The sequence below is a fragment of the Podarcis muralis genome, chromosome 1 (genome assembly GCF_964188315.1).
Source record: "Podarcis muralis chromosome 1, rPodMur119.hap1.1, whole genome shotgun sequence".
Lineage (NCBI taxonomy): Eukaryota > Metazoa > Chordata > Lepidosauria > Squamata > Lacertidae > Podarcis > Podarcis muralis.
The window spans coordinates 9,380,342-9,402,225 of NC_135655.1; the positions used below are offsets into that span (position 1 = coordinate 9,380,342).

Genomic DNA, 21,884 nt, shown 5'->3' on the forward strand with positions numbered 1-21,884 from the left:
TCTCCAGTGAAGTCAGCAGAGGGTTTTATTGTTCGCTTTAATGATGCTGGTAATTCACACTCAATTTCACTCAGTTTCCTCTTACTTGGAAGTTCAGTAGAACTTGATTGACTCTATAGGCCAAGCGGGGGATAGTTATTTGACCCATGCTGAGTTCGCGCCCTCTTGAATGAAGTCTAAAGGAAGGTTTTTGAGGGGCAGGTAACTAGGGCTGCAATATATAGCTGATTAATCAGTCTGATGAATTGACTAAAAACCCTTTGATTGACTGACTTAAAAGGGTATCCCCAATTGGGCAACGGGTTGAAGAAAACCACTTTTCTTAAGCCCATGCAACAATTGTAGGAGACAGCACATGAGAAATCACCTTCGTCTTCCTTTTGAAAGCAGCAATTATGCTTTTAATGACACACAGTTATAACATTTAAAGAGAAAGTATGTCTGCCCGATTAACTACAAGCAGTACAGACGGCACTTTATGCCCTGGCTTCTAGCTGAAGTTCTTGCCAGGAGTTCAATTCAAGGCTTTGAGTCCAGCTCCAGTGACTGAGTTTGGAGGTCTTGGGTGGGAGAGCAGATAAGGTTCCAGGCCGGAGGTTGGCAGTTCGCCACCCACAGCCCTGGCTTCTCCCCATCCCTGGGCCCGTATTTCACAACAAGAAAGCAGCGTTGCAAAACCGTGCCGAGCCCTCGGTCTGCTACATTGATGCACAACTTGGTAGCTGGTTTAACAGCATGTCTGCTTCTGTACTTAAGATTCTAATCTTGCCGTCAACCCAAAAGGGGGGCCTGGACGGAAAAGGAAAATCTCTTACGTTTGTTTCTGCCTGAGCCACATAGGAGAATTAATTTGAACTATAAAACTATTAAATGGATCCATTGTTTGGCTTGGTTTGAATGTTTTAGTATATGCTTGGTTTTAAAGCGACCTCTAGCTTTTTCTCTTCCTTCTTTAACGTATGACACCCCGCAGCCCCCCGTCCCAAGCACGGAGTAATTTCTGTCCTCTGCTTAGTTTTTGATTATTTATTCCATTGCTACTCCATGTTCTCAGCCCAAAAGGGCTACTTAAGCTGGCTCCTTATTTCCTGATGATACCAGAGGCCAGCAATGGGCTGCAGAGCCAGAATCATCATTTCTTTCTGCTTGCATTCAGCATATATTTGCCCTTTCCGAGGTCTCCGGCAGCTGAAACAGCAGAGTCCTGCCACGCACTGTTTTGGCCGAGCCTTGGTGGAAATGGTATCTCCGTGAAATGTTTTGCGACCTGTTTTTAGAACAGGATCCTGGCTGCCAGCTTTCCTAAGAAAGCAAAAAACAGCATCTTAAGGCAAGAAGTGCAAATGAAAGCAAGGCTGTACAGCACACATACTCTTTAAATCTATTTAAATTTCCATACCTTTAAATTTAGCAAGCTAGCTCTCTCCCCTTCCCTTTCCATCTTCAAAGGAGCCTTGCGAGCCCTCACATCCCTTTCTCTCTTTAAGTATAGCTTTTCCCCCCTGACCCTATGCTTGTGGGGCCAGTTTTGTTTAAATCACAGATGGCAGTAGAACTTGTGGGGCCAAGTTGGAGGGCATTTATCTATTGTTTTATGTATACCGTTTCTGTACCGTAATGTGGACCTGGGATAGCTTAGTCAGTAGGGCATAAGGTTTTTAATCTCAGGGTTGTGGGTTTGACCCACACGTTGGGCAAAAGATTCCTGCATTCATAGAATCATAGAGTTGGAATAGACCACAAGGGCCATCGAGTCCAACCCCCTGCCAAGCAGGAAACACCATCAGAGCACTCCTGACATATGGTTGTCAAGCCTCTGCTTAAAGACCTCCAAAGAAGGAGACTCCACCACACTCCTTGGCAGCAAATTCCACTGTCGAACAGCTCTTACTGTCAGGAAGTTCTTCCTAATGTTTAGGTGGAATCTTCTTTCTTGTAGTTTGGATCCATTGCTCCGTGTCCGCTTCTCTGGAGCAGCAGAAAACAACCTTTCTCCCTCCTCTATATGACATGCTTTTATATATTTGAACATGGCTATCATATCTCCCCTTAACCTCCTCTTCTCCAGGCTAAACATGCCCAGCTCCCTTAGCCGTTCCTCATAAGGCATCGTTTCCAGGCCTTTGACCATTTTGGTTGCCCTCCTCTGGACACGTTCCAGTTTGTCAGTGTCCTTCTTGAACTGTGGTGCCCAGAACTGGACACAGTACTCCAGGTGAGGTCTGACCAGAGCAGAATACAGTGGCACTATTACTTCCCTTGATCTAGATGCTATACTCCTATTGATGCAGCCCAGAATTGCATTGGCTTTTTTAGCTGCCGCGTCACACTGTTGGCTCATGTCAAGTTTGTGGTCAACCAAGACTCCTAGATCCTTTTCACATGTACTGCTCTCAAGCCAGGTGTCCCCCATCTTGTATTTGTGCCTCTCATTTTTTTTGCCCAAGTGCAATACTTTACATTTCTCCCTGTTAAAGTTCATCTTGTTTGTTTTGGCCCAGTTCTCTAATCTGTCAAGGTCGTTTTGAAGTGTGATCCTGTCCTCTGGGGTGTTAGCCACCCCTCCCAGTTTGGTGTCATCTGCAAATTTGATCAGGATGCCCTTGAGTCCATCATCCAAGTCGTTGATAAAGATGTTGAATAAGACCGGGCCCAAGACAGAACCCTGTGGCACCCCACTAGTCACTCTTCTCTTGCAGGGGGTTGGACTAGATCAGTGTTTCCCAACCTTGGGCCTCCAGCTGTTTTTGAACTACAATTCCCATCATCCCTGACCACTGGTCTTGCTAGCTAGGGATGATGGGAGTTGTAGTCCAAAAACAGCTGGAGGCCCAAGGTTGGGAAACACTGGACTAGATGACTCTCGTGGTCCCTTCCAACTCTACGATTCTATATGATTCATAAGACCCTGAAGCGACTTTCTTCTTAAAAACAGGAAGAAATCATACACAACTTCAGGCAATGCACTGTTCTTTAAGCTGCCTTCATCTCACATATTCAATCTCGGCTCCATATTAGCCCGGTTTGCTATATCCTACCAGAAGCCTTCCCCAAATGTCCATGGCATAGTCGCTTGGCTCCATCAACCTTTTCCTAATAAAATCGTCCTTTTAGGTTTTGTTTTGTTTTCACTGCAAACTGTAGTATTTGTGCGATTGCTGGTCTTCTCTGTTGCCTTTAATTGGGAATGTTGCCCATTGATTCGGTATGAACAGAAACCCCTTTTTGCCGGGGGTGGGAAAGCAATGGACGTGAATTATAGTTGTCATAAAATACGATCAGATCTGGCACTTGGCTCAGTAAGGATATCACAGCAGTGTACGTCCTCTCACTGAACGGTATTGTATTCTTGACTAATGCAGGTGTCTATTTATTTGTTCATTTGTTCATTTATTTATATCCTACTTTTCGTCCCTACGGAGATGAGAGCGGACATTTGGTTGTTTCTCCCCCCAAAAAAGCCAAGTGACGTAGATAACACACAATCTAAAGAAACCAGGTAGCAAGATAGCACAGGTCATCAATGCACAATACTGGCTGGTCCCAAGTGGAAAGAAGAATTATTAGACTGCAACGGGCACCATCCTGGTCAAAGATGGTTTTTTAATAATAATAATAATAAATCTTTATTGTCATTGCCCCCTCTCGGGGACAACGAAATTACTTGGCTGCTCCATCCACCCAGGTAGGGCACTCCACACAAAATCAAAACAACTATAAAAACACTAATTAAAACAATACAGTATAATACAGCAAGGAAGATTACATGACTTTCAAAGTCCAGGCTTCCCATTCAGGGCCGAGATCGCTCTGGAGAAGAAGCTGTTCTTAAGACGGCTCGTTCTTGTCCTCATCGTCCTGTATCTCCGTCCCAACGGCAGGAGCTCGAAGAGACAGTGACCAGGATGCGATGGATCTTTTACTATGTCCAGTGCCTTCCTATGGCACCTTGTGGCATAAATCTGCTCTAAGGTTTGCGAAGACAACAATCGAGTTTCTTTGCACAAATGAGATTTGGAGGTCTTGGGTGCTTATGCTGGTAAAGCTGGGTTTGTTGGTATTAGGAAGGAGACGAGGTGAGCCAAGGTAGAAAGCATAGGCCAGAAAGGAGACCTCAGTTTCTGGGGTTCAAGAGCATGGAGGAAACAGGAAGTCAATGTAGGAGTTGGATCCAGCCAGCCAAGCAAGTGCAGATTCTCTCAGTGATGAATTGCCTAGACTGAGGAAGGCAGCAGACTCTGTATAACAGGCAGTGAGTGACACAGGACCCACTAACTGGGATCACTTGACCCCGGGACCAGGACGACTCTGTTCTACAGTATTAATTTATTGTCCTGAACTGCCTTGCAGCTCCTCTTTCCTGGAGCCCTTTGCACACTCTTCTGCTGAGTTGCATCCTTTCTCCAGAAAGAGACTTTCCCCCTTTCAGAGCCGGAACAGATAACATAGGCTTTGCAGCGCCTTGTGTGTATGTTTGCCGATTTATACTGGACGCCCGAAATCCAGGGTTAGCATCCTCTTAAAGGACATTTCATTTGGATAGCCTTACTTTCTGTAAGGTAAAGGTAAAGGGACCCCTGACCATTAGGTCCAGTCGTGACTGACTCTGGGGTTGTGGCGCTCATCTCGCTTTATTGGCCGAGGGAGCCGGCGTACAGCTTCCGGGTCATGTGGCCAGCATGACTAAGCTGCTTCTGACGAACCAGAACAGTGCACGGAAATGGCATTTACCTTCCCGCCGGAGCGGTACCTATTTATCTACTTGCACTTTGACGTGCTTTTGAACTGCTAGGTGGGCAGGAGCAGGGACCGAGCAACGGGAGCTCACCCCGTCGCGGGAATTCGAACCTCCGACCTTCTGATCGGCAAGTCCTAGGGCTCTGTGGTTTTAACTCACAGCGCCACCCGCGTCCCTACTTTCTGTAAAGGGAACTCCAAACGTTTGCTGCCTTCTCCTCTCTTTTTTTGGCCTCAATTTTGCTTTCAGCCACTGTTGGGTTTCTTGTCTTGGGTCATCTTAATTTTTATTTGGATCCTTCTCTGTTGTTTTATCCAACTTTCTTTCCTTTCCCATTCTGCTTCAAGAGCTTTCTTTTGAAAAGAATACAATATATATGAAAACATGGGGTTATGATTACATGTTTTTGCGGTTGGGGGAAAATGCTGAATGCTATCCTTGGAGTAAAAATAAACACTTACGAAACTGTGGAAACAGAACCATTTTCATAACTATGAGGCTGATTTTCTTCTTGCAAAGTTTCCCATGTTGCCATCTTTTCGTACTTTAAAAGCCTGTCTTCTGCCTCCAAATCATATTAGGAGCATAGAGTTCCTTTGCGTTTCTATACTTAAACTTCATGAAATCCTCCCTATTTGAAGCATATTGATTCTTGTTAGCGTTGAAGAGTGAAAAGCAGAAAGTAATTTAAACATGACAGGGGCAGTTCGTTGCGCTGTTAATTGCTGGCTTTCTGGGCAGCCGGTGCAAATTATTTTTCATTTTTATGGGGGAAACTTCTGAGAGGTTCCCCACTGCCACCACAACATACACACCAGTAAGTGCACTTATTAAAATTTAGCCCCTTGAAGATCATGCCTAAGTCTTAGGATCACATGTTGTTTTCTTGTCTGCTCCCCCTCCGAGTTTTTGGTTTTCAAAATCTGTTTCAGCTTAGCAGGACATAGTTTTATTCAAAATGCTCAAATGTTGATACTCCCCCCCCCCCCCGGCCGCCTTACCCTTTCTGGCAATCAGTGTTATAACATATAATTATGCCGTAAATATTCAATGTTCTTCATCAGAACTTGGCTCTCCTCCCAGGTCTGGCATATCATTTGCATTTCTTGTCATAGCGACAGAGGCGGTTCAACAAAGGGGGGTGGGGTCTGACCAAAGCAGCAGCAACCCCCCCCCCCCACACCATGACCCCCACTTTGAAGTTGGGAGGGGGGAAGCGTGGCAACAATTAGAATTTTTATTAAATCGGAACATAGGAAGCTGCCTTATACCAAGTCAAACCACTGAAGCACATTCACCTGGCATTGTCTGCACCAAGGTTTCCAGCTGTTTTGGGACTACAACTCCCATCATCCCTAGCAAGCAGGACTGGCAGTCAGGGATGATGGGAACTGTAGTCCCAAAACTGCTGGAGACCCAAGTTTGGGAAACCCTGGTCTACGCTGACTGGCAACAGGGCTTCAGCCTTGCCTGGAGATGCCAGGGATTAAACGCAGGACCCGCTGACTGCAGAGCAGATGCTCTAACCACTGGGCTATATGGCCCTTCCCCATATAAAGCGAGAGTCTAGTCCCCATGGTTCTGAATGAAGCACTGTTTTAAACAGGAACTTAGGAAGCTGCCTTATCACGAGCCAGACTTGGTCCCATTATTTTCCCCACACTGGCAGTAGCTTTCTGGGGGCTTCAGGCAGGGGACACCCCAGCCCTATATGAGATTGGACACAGGACTTTCTGCATGCCCAGCAGGTGCTCTGAGCTGCACCTGTTCGGATTTTTACTGCACCTTGTCCCAAGGGATGCAGTTGGGTAGCAGCTCTTTAACACCAAATAAGCTCTTTAACACACGGGTGGCACTGTGGGTTAAACCACAGAGCCTAGGACTTGCCGATCAGAAGGTTGGCGGTTTGAATCCCCGTGACGGGGTGAGCTCCCGTTGCTCGGTCCCTGCTCCTGCCAACCTTGCAGTTCAAAAGCACATCAAAGTGCAAGTAGATAAATAGGTACCACTCGAGCGGGAAGGTAAACGGTGTTTCCGTGTGCTGCTCTGGTTTGCCAGAAGCGGCTTAGTCATGCTGGCCACATGACCCGGAAGCTGTACGCCGGTTCCCTCGGCCAATAAAGCGAGATGAGCACCGCAACCCTAGAGTCGGTCACGACTGGACCTAATGGTCAATGGTTCCTTTACCTTTACCTAAGCCTGATTTCCACCAAACTATAAAATACTGTTTTGAGACAGGATTTGTTTGCTTAAGGGGCTAACCCATTCCTTTTAAAAAAAATAAAAATCATTTTACGAATAAAAAAAATACAAATAAACACACTTCAATAAAGTAACATGTGTAATAGGTGGAGATTCTTCAAATCTCGTGTCTTCACCCCCATCCCATCCGTGGAGTCTTGTTTTAAAACATCTACAACTGCATATTAGTTTGTACTCCAGTTATTATATCAAACCATATTATCCACAATGTTTTTTACACTACAAGCGTGTCAAAATCCTTCTCTTGTTTTCATCTCCTTACAGTGGTCTCCTGAATAATTTGTAAATTTCCCCCATTCTTTTATAAAGTTTTTATCCTCTTGGTTTCTGAGTTTTCCAGTCAGCTTTACCATCTCGGCGTAGTCCATCAACTTGGCTTGCCGTTCTTCTCTGGTAGGGACTTTTATCATCTTTCCAACTCTGGGCCAATAACATCTGCACAACTGTTGTTCCATACATAAAAAGTCGTTTCTTGCTCCTTCAGGATATCGGTACCTCTAATTCCTAATAAAAAAGCTTCTGTTTTTTAAAAAAAACAAAAGTTTTTTTAAACATTTTCTTCATTTCATTATATATTATCACCCAGAAAGCTTTTATTACTACCACGTATGATAAAAGGTACCTTCCTTTTCTTTACCATTTCCAGCAGATATTTGAACTTGTCTTATACATTTTGCTAACTTTGTTGGAGTCAAATACCCACCAGTACATCATTTTCATATGATTTTCTTTCAGTGTAGAACACACCTTAAATTGGGGCTAACCCATTCTAAGCGACACAAAAGACGACAGCATTTAGGAACAGAGGAAACTGCCTGATTCAGAGTCAGACCATTGATCTATCTACCTCAGTGTTGCCCACACTGCCTGGAAGTAAGTCTCCAGGGTTTCAAACCAGTCTCCTGCCTGTTGATGCCGGAGGAAAGCTCTACCAGCAAGTTACGGCTTTCTCTTATTTTCACTAGACTATCTTCCCTGGTATACCTGCAGAGGAGTAGCAAAGCTCCAGATAAAGTCATGGCAGAGCAAGGGGACTGGACTTTCTCTGTAAGTCTTCTGCAAGTTTGTGGAAGAGCTGGAACGAAGCCCGAGCTGTACGTTGGGAAGATGGGCGCTCACTACTGATCCACATCCCCGTTTGGATCTTCCTAGTCAAATTTACAATACTAGTTACAGGTAGGTGTTAGTCTGCCGTAGTCGAAACAGAATTTTAAAAAATCCTTCCAGTAGCACCTTAGAGACCAACTAAGTTAGTTATTGGTATGAGCTTTCGTGTTCATGCACACTTCTTCAAATACGAAAGCTAATACCAATAACAAACTTAGTTGGTCTCTAAGGTGCTACTGGAAGGAAATGTACAATAGTTCAGGACACTCTTTAGAGCACAGAATCATAGAATTGGAAGGGACCCCAAGGGTAATTAATAATAATAATTTATTATTTATACCCCGCCCAACTGCCTGGGTTTCCCCAGCCACTCTGGGCGGCTCCCAGTCAAATATTAAAAACACAATACAGCATTAAACATCTAAAACTTCCCTAAACAGGGCTGCCTTTTAAAAGTAGGATAGTTGCTTATAATGCTGTTGGACTACAACTCCCGTCATCCTTGTCAATTCCCCATACTGGCTGGCACTGGTGGTTCAGTCCTCCTCAATGGGGGCTTTTCCAGTAGGGTGAATGGGTCTCTGCACTACCACCCTCATTCTGCCATCAGCCAGCCCTCACCCGCCTTCCTTTGTACTTCCAATAAGTCCAGGCGTTGGCCCTGGCTCCCAGCTTCTTCCTCCTCAGCCTCAGTGTTGTTGTTGTGGAACTCAGCAGGGAGGGAGAGGATGGGGACAAAGCCAGAACCAGCTGGCTCTGCTGTCATTGGCTCTAGCGCCACCTGCTGTTGGTCTCCCTGCTTTCTGCCCTATCAACCTGCCCCTGATCCCCAGCATCTCCAGGCAGGGCTGGGAAAGACCCCTGCCTGAGACCCTGGAGAGAAGCTGCCAGTCAGTGTCAAGAACCCAGAGCTTCCCATTCTCTTTTGGGGAAACGTTGTAGCTAAGGGGTAGAGCATTTACTCCGCATGCAGGAGGTCCAGGTTCCATTTGTAGTGTCTCCGGGTAGGGTTGGGGTAAGAAATCCTGAAATCCTGGACAGATGCTGCCAGCCAGTGTCAAGGATCCTGAGCCAGATGCAGCAACGGTCTGACACAGGCGTGGACAAATGTTCCTGTGATACTTGCACAACCTTCTTCTGTAGCCACACTGCAATTCACAATAGAAAGCAGGAGGGAGCAGCCACACTTTTCCTGCGAAGTTATATTGTGGTTTGAGTGCTGGGATAATGTGAATAACCCGGGGAATATAGAAGGTCTCATGTTCCTACAGTAAGAACCATGCACTTGCCGTGCTATAAACCAACACCGTACAGGGGATTCTGAATGGAGCACATGGGGAAAAGGTGGTCTCCCAGGGCGTTTGTGTGGACAGGTGTGGATCCTTAGCCGCGCACCCATGTTTTCCTAGGGTGAGGCTCAAAATGCAAAGCTGGTTATGAATGCAATACTGCTGTTTGTCCCGGCAGTTCTAGTGCTTTGTGCACCGAACAGCAACACACATAAACACACCCCGCGTTGCTGACAGAAGGAACCAGTAGCACAAAAATAGCTTTTCCTGACTGGCCTCTGCCTCCCTCACCCTCCCATGCATTGACAATCTGCCCGAGGATAAGTTATTCGGCAAGCGCATGTCTGTCTGCAGGTGGCCCCGATGAGACAGATCCTCCTGCCACCTAGTGTTTGATGAGGCACTTTCTGTGCCTTTGGAAAGCTTACAGCAAGCGGTTTTCATGGTGCCAGGCATTCAGGCAGCCTCTACATGGCCGTCAACTTGCTTTTCCCTTCTCCTTAGAGATCCAGGTTTCCTTGAGATGTTCATGTGCTCAAGAAAATGCAGCGATTCCAACCTTTCTTTCTTTACACAAGTATTTCTATACTGCTCTTTCACAAAATATCAGGGCGATGCACTATGAGAACACACACACAAACCCCCCCGGTTAAAAGCAGTGCAGAACAATAATTAAAACTACAGGCTATTTAAGAAAATTGTGATCAACTGTATAAGGAAAATTGAAGCGATCCTGAGGATGGTCTAGTCCGACCCCCTGCAAAGCAGGAATATACCGTATTTTTCGTCCCATAGGACGCTCCGTCCCATAGGACGCACCTAGTTTTTTTGGGGGGAAATAAAGGAAAAATTTTGGGGGGGAAATAAAGGAGTTCCCGCAGGGCTCCCCACGCTGCGGATGTCTGCCCGGCGTGCGGGGTGCTCTGCTTCAGGGCTCCTTGTGCGCCGGGCGGCAGGCTGCTATCAGAGGTCAGCAAACTTTTCCAGCAGGGGGCCTGTCCACTGTCCCTCAGACCTTGTGGGGGGCCGGACTATATTTTGGGGGGGAAATGAACGAATTCCTATGCCCCACAAATAACCCAGAGATGCATTTTAAATAAAATGACACATTCTACTCATGTAAAAACACCAGGCAGGCCCCACAAATAACGCAGAGATGCATTTTAAATAAAAGGACACGTTCTACTCATCCGCAGGCCAGATTTAGAAGGCGATTGAGCCGGATCTGGCCCCCAGGCCTTAGGTTGCTGACCCCTGATTTAAACTCTGCTCTCCTTTAGTATTGAGCCTCAGCTCTTGCCTTGCCTCATTGGAGCTCAGGGCAGGTCATCAGTTTTCTTGTTCCCTAAATCCCCCAAGCCCGGGAGCTGGAACCATTGACCACCAGTCTCATTTGATAATCAGTTGCCAGGCAGTATCAATTGAAGTTGCAGATGGGTCGTTGAATGTTCAGACATTCCCCCATATAAACAGAAATTCCCTGTATAAACATAACTTGGAGCTTTCATACGTAGAAGCCGTTTTGAGGTTAAGGGACATACAAGCGCTTGAGGCATTCACCTTCAGGCTGAAGTGGTTTAGTCCAGACATATTGTGTAAGTTTGCCCTAAACCTGTTCCCTGGCGGACATTTTTCTGGGTGCTTTCCATGTAATTTTGGTGATGAGTCCTGCCAGTCCGGATGGCAGATTGGGGGACTAGCACAGGTAGTTTGCCCCCACCCCAAAATAAAATTGCATGACATTAACATGTCAATTGATACTTCCATCTTTCAGTACATTCAGAGCTGGCTCACCCATGAGGCAAGGTGACTGCCTCAGGCGGCAGGATCCACAGGGGCAGCAGTTATTAGTGCTGATCTTCATCCCCCCCTTGTTCCTGATGTTGATCTTCACTCAGCCCTTCTGTAGCGGGGAGGTGGGTGCCATATTGCGGTTCACCTCAGGTGCCAAAATGTCTTGGGCCGGCCCTGAGTACATTCTTCCCATTTAGCAAAGAACACTGGGTCAGCCATGAGGGGCCCTTCGGCCTGGGCAAGCACTGAAGCAATTGGCTGAGTCCCTCTCTAGGACCTGATTCCAGGGACAAATGTTCCATTTGGTCACTGAATGTGCTGGCTCTATCTCAACAGTACCCTTTGCACCAGCTGGAAAATGCAGCCCTTTTCTCGGAAGAAGATGTTGTCCTTTAAAAAAACCCAAAAACCTGTTTCGTTTTTATATCTATTACGTCTTGTTGATTTTACCCTAATACGGCTTTGTTGTTGAGGCTGCAATTCGTAATGGGCGTCTCATGGTTTCCTCCTGCAACCGTGAAGAATTCCAGCGGATGAGAAACGCTGTCTCTGCACAACAAGTTTCTTAGCTCTTTTCCTTTCCCAGGTGCGAAGTCACAAATAGAGATCTGCACACTTCGGTCCTGATGGCTTGACTCCTGCGGCTTCAGGAAATCGTATTAGCCCCACAGAACCGTATCGCCTACAAACATGGATTTGGATTCTGTGTTGTTGTTTTTTAAGCCCTCCTTTCTCTAGGATCCTCATTCATTGTTGTCTTCACTCTAAAAGGAAGCTGAACTTCTCTGTCTGTCTGCTTCCCTCCCCCCACCCCTTACTTATTTGTGTTTTTAACTGCGTTTCTCTGGAAAGTCTATCATGGCGAGATGGAGCGGGACAATAAAACGCAGTGAGTTATGTACAGACTTTGTAACAAATAGGAAAAACAGGCGCATTGTTTGGCGCAACAGAAGCCAAAGAATAATGGCGCTCATGATACATTGACCAAAAGGGGGGCAGTGAGTTTGCCTGGACTGTTTTCTGCTCGCTGGCTCTAAGCATGCGGCGCTTGGAATCAGGGCTGTCTAATAGAATAATAGAATTGTCGAGTTGGAAGGGATCCTGAGGATCATCTAGTCCAACCCCTTGCAAGGCAGGAATATGTAGCTGTCCCATTCAGGGATCGAACCTGCAGCCTTGGCGTTCTCAGCCCCATGCTCTAACCAACTGAGCTATCCAGCCTGATGGGGCAAGTGACCTAGGTGAGTTTGCCTGGGGTTCTGAGCTCAGGCTACCTATCCTTGGCTGTCCTCTCCCAGCAGCTGAAGCAAAACGGCACTTTGTCATGCTAGCAACACCAACCTACACGGGTTGTTGTTAACCTTTTCTAAAAAATAATAATTGGGGTGGGGGTGGAGCAGCAAATTTACATTAGTGCCCGTTCAATACATGGTGAGTCATGCAAGGTTGAGTCCGTGCTGCGCAGCAGGGGGATTTATAAAACACTTAAAGAGGTTGGGGGAATTGGCAGGAACTCAATTTCAGCGAGAGTAATCTATAGATCCAAAGGGAATTTGTGCTAAAATTCTTGCATTGTGGCATGTGGGGAAACAACCGTGTCACATTGTGAATTGCAGTTGCCAGTTCTCACAGTCCCAGACTATATCTGAGATCATCCTGTTTGTTACCATTGCTTATCTCTACTGTATTGTGGCGCCTGTCCATGGAACTCAGGTTGACGTGTGAGGATCAAATAGGATAGTCCCGTCCCCCCCGTCCCCCGGACCTAAGTTAGGCTGAAAGGCAGTGATTGGGCCAAGGGAGACTTGAGCAGGGTTTTTTCTGCCCTATGTCCAACACCACCTGGGTGGATCTGCCACAAACTTTGGATGCAAAAGCCAATTAAAGGTGTCATATTTGCACTTTTCGCCTTTCATCAGGAAAGGAATCAAGCCAGTCGGTTCAGCAGGATCTGCGTTCAAACGGTTGGCTTTGCTGAACATGACCCACAACCTCCTTTACTCCGTGCCATTTCCACCGAAGTCTTTGAGACTCCTTCAGAAGTATGTCAAAAGCTGCATGGCTTGTGGCCTGCTCCTGTGGCCGCCTGCTTTCCTGAGTGCCCTACTCAGCAGAGACGGAGGGAATGGCAACACCGGGCTAATGAGAAACCCAAGCTTTTGGATTCTGCCCAGTTGTGTATGTGGCTGAGAGGGAGCTGAAAGCCAAGGGAGAGCCAATGGGAACGAAGAAGTGTCCCTCACGCTCCCTGGCATTCTCATCCCCTCCCTGCAGAGCGAGATGCATGCGAAGCCTGATTTAGCCATGGCCGAAATGCTCTGCGGTCCCCGAGCATGCAATCTATCCCCACCATGCAGCGGGAGCGCGTTTGCCGGATTCCGGCCCGGGGACTCGACTGCAGTGTCCTTGCCAAGCAGACGAGCTGCTCAAGGATGTGAAAATGCTTACTTGCAGTTGTTTTTCTGCGGAGAGATGATTGATTTGCTCTATCTGGAGGCTTTCGGACCTGGAAACCCGAGTGCAGCAGAAAATGCGCTGGCTGTTTTGGCGGAGCCGGGTGTTGAGAGGACAGACAGCTGGCCGATGACCTCAGGAGAATGACAAATGCAAGGCCAGGTGTCTCGGTCTGCTACAGAATGCCTCCAGCTAAGCCAGGCCTCAGCTTGGAGGAGGGTGGGCGGAAGGAGCTCAGGCCGAGAGGAGGCCCCCAGCGAGCTCCCTTTGCCGTTTCTGATGAACAGGCAGGGGCTTGTGCTCGGAGGCTCGGCATCCAGGGACGCAGATCCCCTTGTGAATTTGGAGAGGCACATTTCTGCCTTCCTTTGTCGCGCTGAAAAAGCTGGTTGGAGCCGACCTTGTTGCGCAGCCAAGCGACGGCATGCGGAATGTTGTAGGGATGAGATCACCGCTGTAATCTAAGACACCAGTTTGAAACACACACACACACACACACACACACACACACATATATAGAAAGAAAGAAATTAAAAAGGCATTTGTTACCCAGCATAACCCATGGGCCTTTCTCAGCAGGGTGTATTTGCACCTGTTGAAAACTTCAGTCGCTTTAAAAAAAGAAAATATGGAAGGAAATGTAAAGTTAGCACTCCCTGCATGTCGAAACAGGAGCACAGGGATTGGGGAGTGATGAAGCTGGTGACTAAAGGAAACTCAAATGCTGCTTTCAAGTTGAATTATGCAAATCACTAGTTTTATGCAAATCACTCTGGGGTGCAACCCCCAGAACAAGTTGCTTGGAGGTAGGTTTGATCTCTTTCGACTTTTATCCCAGTAAACGTGTTTAGGAGGGGAATGGCAGTTTCTGTAATCCTCCTCTGGTTTTGCCTGGACATGTTTATGAAATCATTGCAGTATCTGGGCTAGGATGGATAGATAATCTTTGTGTGCCCCCTCTGCACAAGAGGTCTGGAGGGTGGCAACACAAGAAGGGGCCTTTTCTGCAGTTGCTCCCCATTTGCGGAATGCTCTCCCTCTTGAAGTCCGTCTGGTGCCTTCATCGTACAGTGGTACTTCGGGTTAAGTACTTAATTCGTTCCGGAGGTCCGTCCTTAACCTGAAACTGTTCTTAACCTGAAGACCACTTTAGCTAATAGGGCCTCCTGCTGCCGCCACATCGCCAGAGCACGATTTCTGTTCTCATCCTGAAGCAAAGTTCCTACCCTGAAGCACTATTTCTGGGTTAGCAGAGTCTGTAACCTGAAGCGTATGTAACACGAGGTACCACTGTATATTCTTAGGCGCCAGACAAAAACGTTCCTCTTTTTGGGCCGATCAATATTCCACAGCATTTTAAATGTGTTTGTGGGGCGGGGGGTATTGTTTTGTTTTTCTTTTAACTATTTATTTTATGTTTCTAGCCTGTATTTTTATCTTGTAAACCACCCTGAGATCTTGGGTTTACATTTAAACCAACCAACCAACCAACCAACCAACCAACCGGACAGGTTGTGGAGGTAGAATAAAAAAAAAAGATAAAGGACCCCTGACAGTTAAGTCCAGTCGTGAATGACTCTGGGGTTGCGGTGCTCATCTCGCTTTACAGGCCAAGGGAGCTGACGTTTGTCCTCAGACAGTTTTTCCGGGTAACGTGGCCAGCATGACTAAGCCGCTTCTGGCGAAACCAGAGCAGCACACAGAAACGGCGTTTACCTTCCCGCTGGAGCAGTACCTATTTATCTACTTGCACTTTGACGTGCTTTCGAACTGCTAGGTTGGCAGGAGCAGGGACCGAGCAACAGGACCTCCCCCCGTCGCAGGGATTCAAACCACTGACCTGATCGGCAAGCCCTAGGCTCTGGGGTTTAGACCACAGCTCCACCCATGTCCCTGGAAGTAGAATAGAAACATTAATAAGAATGTGGGGTTGCAGAAGCACGTGGGGCAGGAGATCAACAGTGGGAGACCTGCCGAGGACAAGGTAGAAAAACTCTGCAATTGTTTGTACCATGGGGGTCTTTTTTATCCTATATTTGTGCTAAAAGTTCCATTTGTAGAACTCATCAGGAAGGAGTAAGAAGTTGGGAGGTAAACTAGAATTAATGGTCTCTACTTCTCATTGGCACTGGCTCCAAATCGTGTTGACCTCCCTGCCTTCCACCTTACCTTTCCCAATGGGCGCCAGCAGATGTATACTGATGACACTCCTCTATAAAATAATGATCATGGCAATGATGACAGTAATAATAGTTGCGGTGCTCATTCCCCCTGGAAGCAGGCCTGAACATTGCTTGAATGCGTTGTCCAGGACCAAGGCAGGTTTTGTCTGGATCAATCGTCATAGCAAGCTTCTTTTCCCCTGCTCTGGACTGTAGGACTCAAACCAATGGCTTCAAGCTACAAGAAAGCACATTCCGACTAATCTCCAATAAGCACTTTCTGACAGTGGGAGCTGTTTGACAGTGGAAGGTTGTGGACTCTCCTACGTGGGGCTACCTTTGAAGGTGACCTGGAAACTACAACTAATCCAGAATGCGGCAGCTAGACTGGTGACTGGGAGCGGCTGCCAAGACCATATAACACTGGTCTTGAAAGACCTACATTGGCTCCCAGTACGTTTCTGAGCACAATTCAAAGTGTTGGTGCTGACCTTTAAAGCCCTAAACGGCCTTGGTCCAGTATATCTGAAGGAGCATCTCCTCCCCCATCATTATGCCTGGACACTGAGGTGCAGCGCCGAGGGCCTTCTGGTGGTTCCCTCCCTGCAAGAAGCAAAGCTACAGGGAACCAGGCAGAGGGCCTTCTTGGTGGTGGCGCCTGCCCTGTGGAACACCCTCCTCCTAGATGACAAAGAGATAAACAACTACCTGACATTTAGAAGACATCTGAAGGCAGCCCTGTTCAGGGAAGTTTTTAATGCGTAACATTTTAATGTATTTTTAATCTTTGTTGGAAGCCACCCAGAGTGGCTGGAGAAACCCAGCCAGATGGGCAGGGAACCAATAATATATTTTTATGATTATGATTATGATTATTATTATTAGAGGTCTTTTAGCAGAAGTTGGCTGGTCATTGGCCGTGGATGCTTGAGTTTAGATTCCTGCATTGCAGGGGGTTGGACTAGATGACCCTTGGGATCCCTTCCAGTTCTGTGAGCCTACCCCAAGGGAGAGGGCAGGAGGTAGGAAGAACGTATTTCTGCATTTTTCTCCCACTTTAATAAGCTGCTGTACTGTCCCGCCCCCCAGTTTGTGATGCTGAGGTTAAATCAGGGAGCCAGCAATGTTTTCGAGTGGGTGTGCCACTTTCTCCCCTCCTGTCAAACAACCGGCAAATGAATGAATCTTATCTTCCCCATGCCGCCTGTTAAGACATCTGGACAGCAGATTTTGAGGAGGGAAACATCTGCATGCCAAATACTTGCAGATGTATGGTGCACTGTCGACAGTCTGTGTGTAACGCACGCTTTCAGGCTGCCCAAGCGAGGACAGGATAGGGCAAATGATGCTTCCATCGCCCGTGTTTCCAGGAAGAACTGCTTTGCCTTTTCAGGGCTAGGTCTGGGCCCTGCTCCGAGAGAGACAAAAAGCTGTCACGTGGCACGTGACTGCTGATCAGTTTTCCCGAACACAGGCTTTCAAGACCTTCTGTCAGTCTTGCACTAACACCAGCTATTCCCCACTAGGGCTGGGCGATATCTGGTTTTCAACATCACGATATGTCTGCCAGGAGTTCAGCCTACACTTGAGTAGGACCCTGGTAGAGACACATGCCCGACTGGCATGTTCCCTCCCTCCTGGTTGATTGTTCGGGAGCTTCAAAAGCTTTCTTCTGCCCAAACATCACAGCAACCGATGCCAACCGATACCGGCACACTTAGGGATCCGCAGAGTTTGCGCATGGCTTGTGTGACAGACCTCAGCAACTCAGCATTTTGGCTAATCTACTTTATTTACATATAAACACACGCGGAGCACTGCAACATGGCTCCCTCCCTCTCTAGCATCAGACAGCAAAGAGAAAAAGAACAAAGGACAGTAGTCCCACTTCACGGAACACAGTAATACAAACATCCTGTCTCCTTCACATCCCACTCTGTGGAGTCAAAACATACACTGTCATGTGATAGACAAAAATCCCATGACTGCAATCATGAAGCAGGAATTCTAACAGTGTCACCAGCTAAACATCGCAATATACCGATATGTCACGATGTCTGAAATAAGGATGGAGCTATGCAGAGTCATTGGCTGGCCTCACGGTTTCCCCTCATTGTTATTTTTGCACAGCACACGGAAACACATCATGATTCACGATATATTGCCAGGTCAACAATTATGAAACCGATATAACAATATGGATTTCAAACCATATCGCCCAGCCCTGTTCCCCAGTCCTTCGGGCTGTCACCTACGTAGTCACAGATGAATGGGACCCACTGAGACTGAGGGTGCCTTCCCTACCAGTCCTGGACTGGTAAAACCACGGCTGAAGAGGCCCCCCAAGACTGGTCCCCAGTTTGCAGCAGACGGCTGGCATTTGTTCCTAGGCAGCACTTCACTTATTCCAACGTATAAATATTGGATTAAACCTCCTACTTGGCTGCTCAAAACAAATATTCACAATTCGCACATCTTGAGCAATTCAAGATGCCTGCCAGCAAACTAGGTTTTCTGTTGGGGTGTTTTAAGAAATGTGCCAAAACCAATTTCTTTGCCATTTGAAGCGGGCGCCTTTGGGTTTTTGTTTTTTTTCTTCCCAGAGAAACCAAAGGAAAGGATAAAATGTTTCCTGGGCTAGCAGGAAAGCAAATTTAATTTTTAAGGGGTGGAGATATGTTCTTGCCTCCCGTGTACAGAGTCTTGCATGTGAGGAAGCAGATTTTTGAAGCATGCCTGAGAGATGCCCAAAGGCTGGCATGGCAGTTGGGTGGAGGAATGGCTTGACTGCCCTTCATTGCTGCTTTTGTTGTTATTTTTATATAAATTTATTTATTTGGTTTCCAGATTAGAATTTTACAGTCACATATCCAATGAACAGGGACGTGGGTGGTGCTGTGGGTTAAACCACAGAGCCTAGGACTTGCCAATCAGAAGGTCAGCGGTTCGAACCCCCGCAATGGGGTGAGCTCCCATTGCTCAGTCCCTGCTCCTGCCAACCTAGCAGTTTGAAAGCACATCAAAGTGCAAGTAGATAAATAGGTACCGCTCCGGCGGGAAGGTAAACGGCGTTTCCGTGCGCTGCTCTGGTTCGCCAGAAGCGGCTTAGTCATGCTGGCCACATGTCCCGGAAGCTGTACGCCGGCTCCCTCGGCCAGTAAAGCGAGATGAGCGCCGCAACCCCAGAGTCAGTCACAACTGGACCTGATGGTCAGGGGTCCCTTTACCTTTACTTTATCCAATGAACAACATAAAAACAAGATTCCAGAAAATCTCCTGGACTTCCTTCCTCCCCTTTTTGGGTCCTATTTTAATCATTTCCTCCTACATCTTTTATAATACTCCAAATCTTTTATCTCTCCATTATATCCAAAATTCACCATTAAACTACAAGTGTTATTCCAATCCTCCTAACGATTTTAACTGTTTACAATGATTTTTAAGATAAGTTATAAATTTTCCCTATTCCTTATTAACATTTTTGTCTTCCTGATTTCTGATTCTTTCAGTCATTTTAGCCATTTCGGCATAATCCATCAACTTGATCTGCCATTCTTCCCTGGCAGGGACTTTATCTTCTTTCCATCTCTGGGCCAATAGCATCCGTGCAGCCGTGGTTGCATACATAAATAGTTTTTTCTGCTCCCTTGGGATTTTGACACCTAGAATTCCTAAAAGGAAGGCTTTGGGGTTTTTAAAGAAAAGGTTATTTTAAACATTTTTTTCAACTCATTATATATCATTCCCAAAAATTCTTTTACTACCTTACCACGTACAATAAAAGGTGCCTTCTTTTTCCTTACATTTCCAGCATACATTTGACCCTCATCGTATGTTATTAAGTGGGGGAGTTTGCAGCTTCCAGATCCGGGGCTGCCCTCTTACTCAGACGGCTATCGGAAAGGATTTGATAAATTAACAGAGAATCTGTTTCTTGATGGCTGTTTGCCAAACAACACCTGTTTGTGTTTGGAGGCAGTGCTGGCGATCGGATTTTGAGGGTCCTGCAAAACCGAGAAAGGCTTTATCCTGTTGGAGTGATTGAAGAAAATAACTTAATCATTTGCACGACACTTGTGGACTAAAAAAAGCAATAGTGAATACCGCTGGGATTCGCTTGTGTGACTTCCATTCCTGATCTCTAATGAACATGTGCTTTGTGGCCATTTCCGCTCCAGTCTCCCTTTCTGACCGAATTGGCACGCCTACCAGCGAGTAATCACAGGTAGCTTTCTTCCATTTGGGATTAGGAAGCTGTGCCTTGTGATCCCCTTAGCATTTGTTTGTGGGCAGATTAAGTACTCCAGGGGAGTGACGAGTTTCCTTTCCCTTGGAAGGAAGCGCAGAGGTCTCTGGGTGCCTCGGCAAGTGTAGGGGCACGACCCCCTTCTGCCTCTTCCGCAGAGACACTGCAGCAGAACTGACCTTGGGCATTCGCCCTCCCCGTTCTGTCTACGTAGCATCTTCACAAAAATAACCAGGTTAGAAATAGTGCTCGCGTCTGCCTGTTCTGTTTATTAGGTGCAAGGCACAGACTTTTGGAAAACTGTAATTAATCAATTCATCCTTTAAAGCCCCCCACCTTAAAAAAACACAAAGAAACAAAAACTTATTGGTTTTGAAACAAATACAAGAACCATTAAACACTTATCCAGCAGCACATTTGTGTAAACGAACGAAATCAAGAGTGGAGAGTTTAAATAATAGGTTTGAACATTGAATATGTATGTAAGCTTATGTCTAAAGTCAGTGGACAGACCTTTTTTTCTTTACCGCTTTTACAACATTGGTGGGATCTTCCTGCTTATGACATCTGTCCTGTAAAAGCAGGCTTCGTTTAAGCACCCTTCACGGAAACTAGCTGTAAATTAGAAGATGCAACTGTTTGGCCTGTTTTACTGGTGGTCCCATGTTCTCTCCCCAGCCAGCACTGCAGCTGTTTCAGGTTTCTCGGGGAAGAGAGAATCTGTGGGTGGGTTGCAAGTTTACGCTTGAGCTGCCAAGTGGAGAGATGGAATGACTCCACCTTCCCAGGAGCAAGTTGGACCAAGATGGGGCGAAACCAAAACAGCGAGTCGTAATCTTGCTGGTTGGAGGTGGAACTGCGAAAGCTGGTTTTCATTTGGGATTCTGGTGTCTGTGAAGGGCTGAGACAATCAGCTGCCCACTTATGACAGCATAACGCCTTACGATGGAGATAAGCAACTGACAGCCAGGGAGAGGGAGGGAGTCACGTCTTCCATGGGCTTCCCGTCTGGCCTCCAATATACTCCCTCATCTGTGTTCATTAACTTCCAGCCACTTTCTCCCAAACCCAGATATTGGGTGGGCTGTGAAAACATAGAATTATGGAGGGAGTCTCTTCCACCATCGAACTGCTCTTACCATTGGAAAGTTTTTTCTGATGTTTAATTGGAATCTCCTTTCTTGTGAATTGAAGTCATGGGTTCGAGTCCTACCCTCCAGAGCAGGAGAATACAAGCTTGCTGCATCCTCCATGGGGCAGCCCTTAAGATATTTGAAGATGGCTGTCCTATCTCCTCTCAGTCTCCTCTTTTCCAGATTAAACATCCCCATCTTCTTCAACTTTCCTCCTAAGGCTTGGTTTCCAGACCCTTGATCATCTTGGTTGCCCTCCTCTTCACCTGTTCCGAGTTACCAATATCCTCCTTAAATTGTGGTCCTCTAGAAGTGGTTGGACTTCGACTCCCATCAGCCTCAGTCAATGTGGCCAGTGGTCAAGGATGATGGGAGTTGTAGTCCAGCTACACCTGGAGGGCTACAGGCTCCCCACCCCAAAAGGGCTCCTCTAATTATTCCCTTCCTAGCATAAAACAGCAGCCGCGGCCTTGGCCAGGTTCACCTCTGCTGATTCCCACACGGAGGAACCCTTGGGTACGGGCATCCATGGTGCATCGTAAGGGCACTGCTGCGCCAAAGCAGAGCGGGAAGGTGGCCAAGATCCCTTTGCCTCTGTCTCAGCTGGTATGGGAGTGAGTCAGAGGTGACCCTTCAGGTGTTGCTCGATTCAAAACACCATCCCTTTGAAAAGATAGTAACAAAACCAGCTGCTCATCA

General features: G+C 46.8%; 1 protein-coding gene and 1 non-coding gene across 3 annotated transcripts in view; one reads left to right on the forward strand and one right to left on the reverse strand.

The window, feature by feature from the left end:
* The window catches only part of MNAT1 (MNAT1 component of CDK activating kinase), a 139,497-nt gene that overhangs the window by 113,365 nt on the left and 4,248 nt on the right, over positions 1-21,884 (forward strand). The window lies entirely within an intron of this gene.
* TRNAL-GAG (transfer RNA leucine (anticodon GAG)) lies at positions 12,338-12,420 on the reverse strand. The gene has a single exon. It is a non-coding gene; the product is annotated as a tRNA-Leu (tRNA).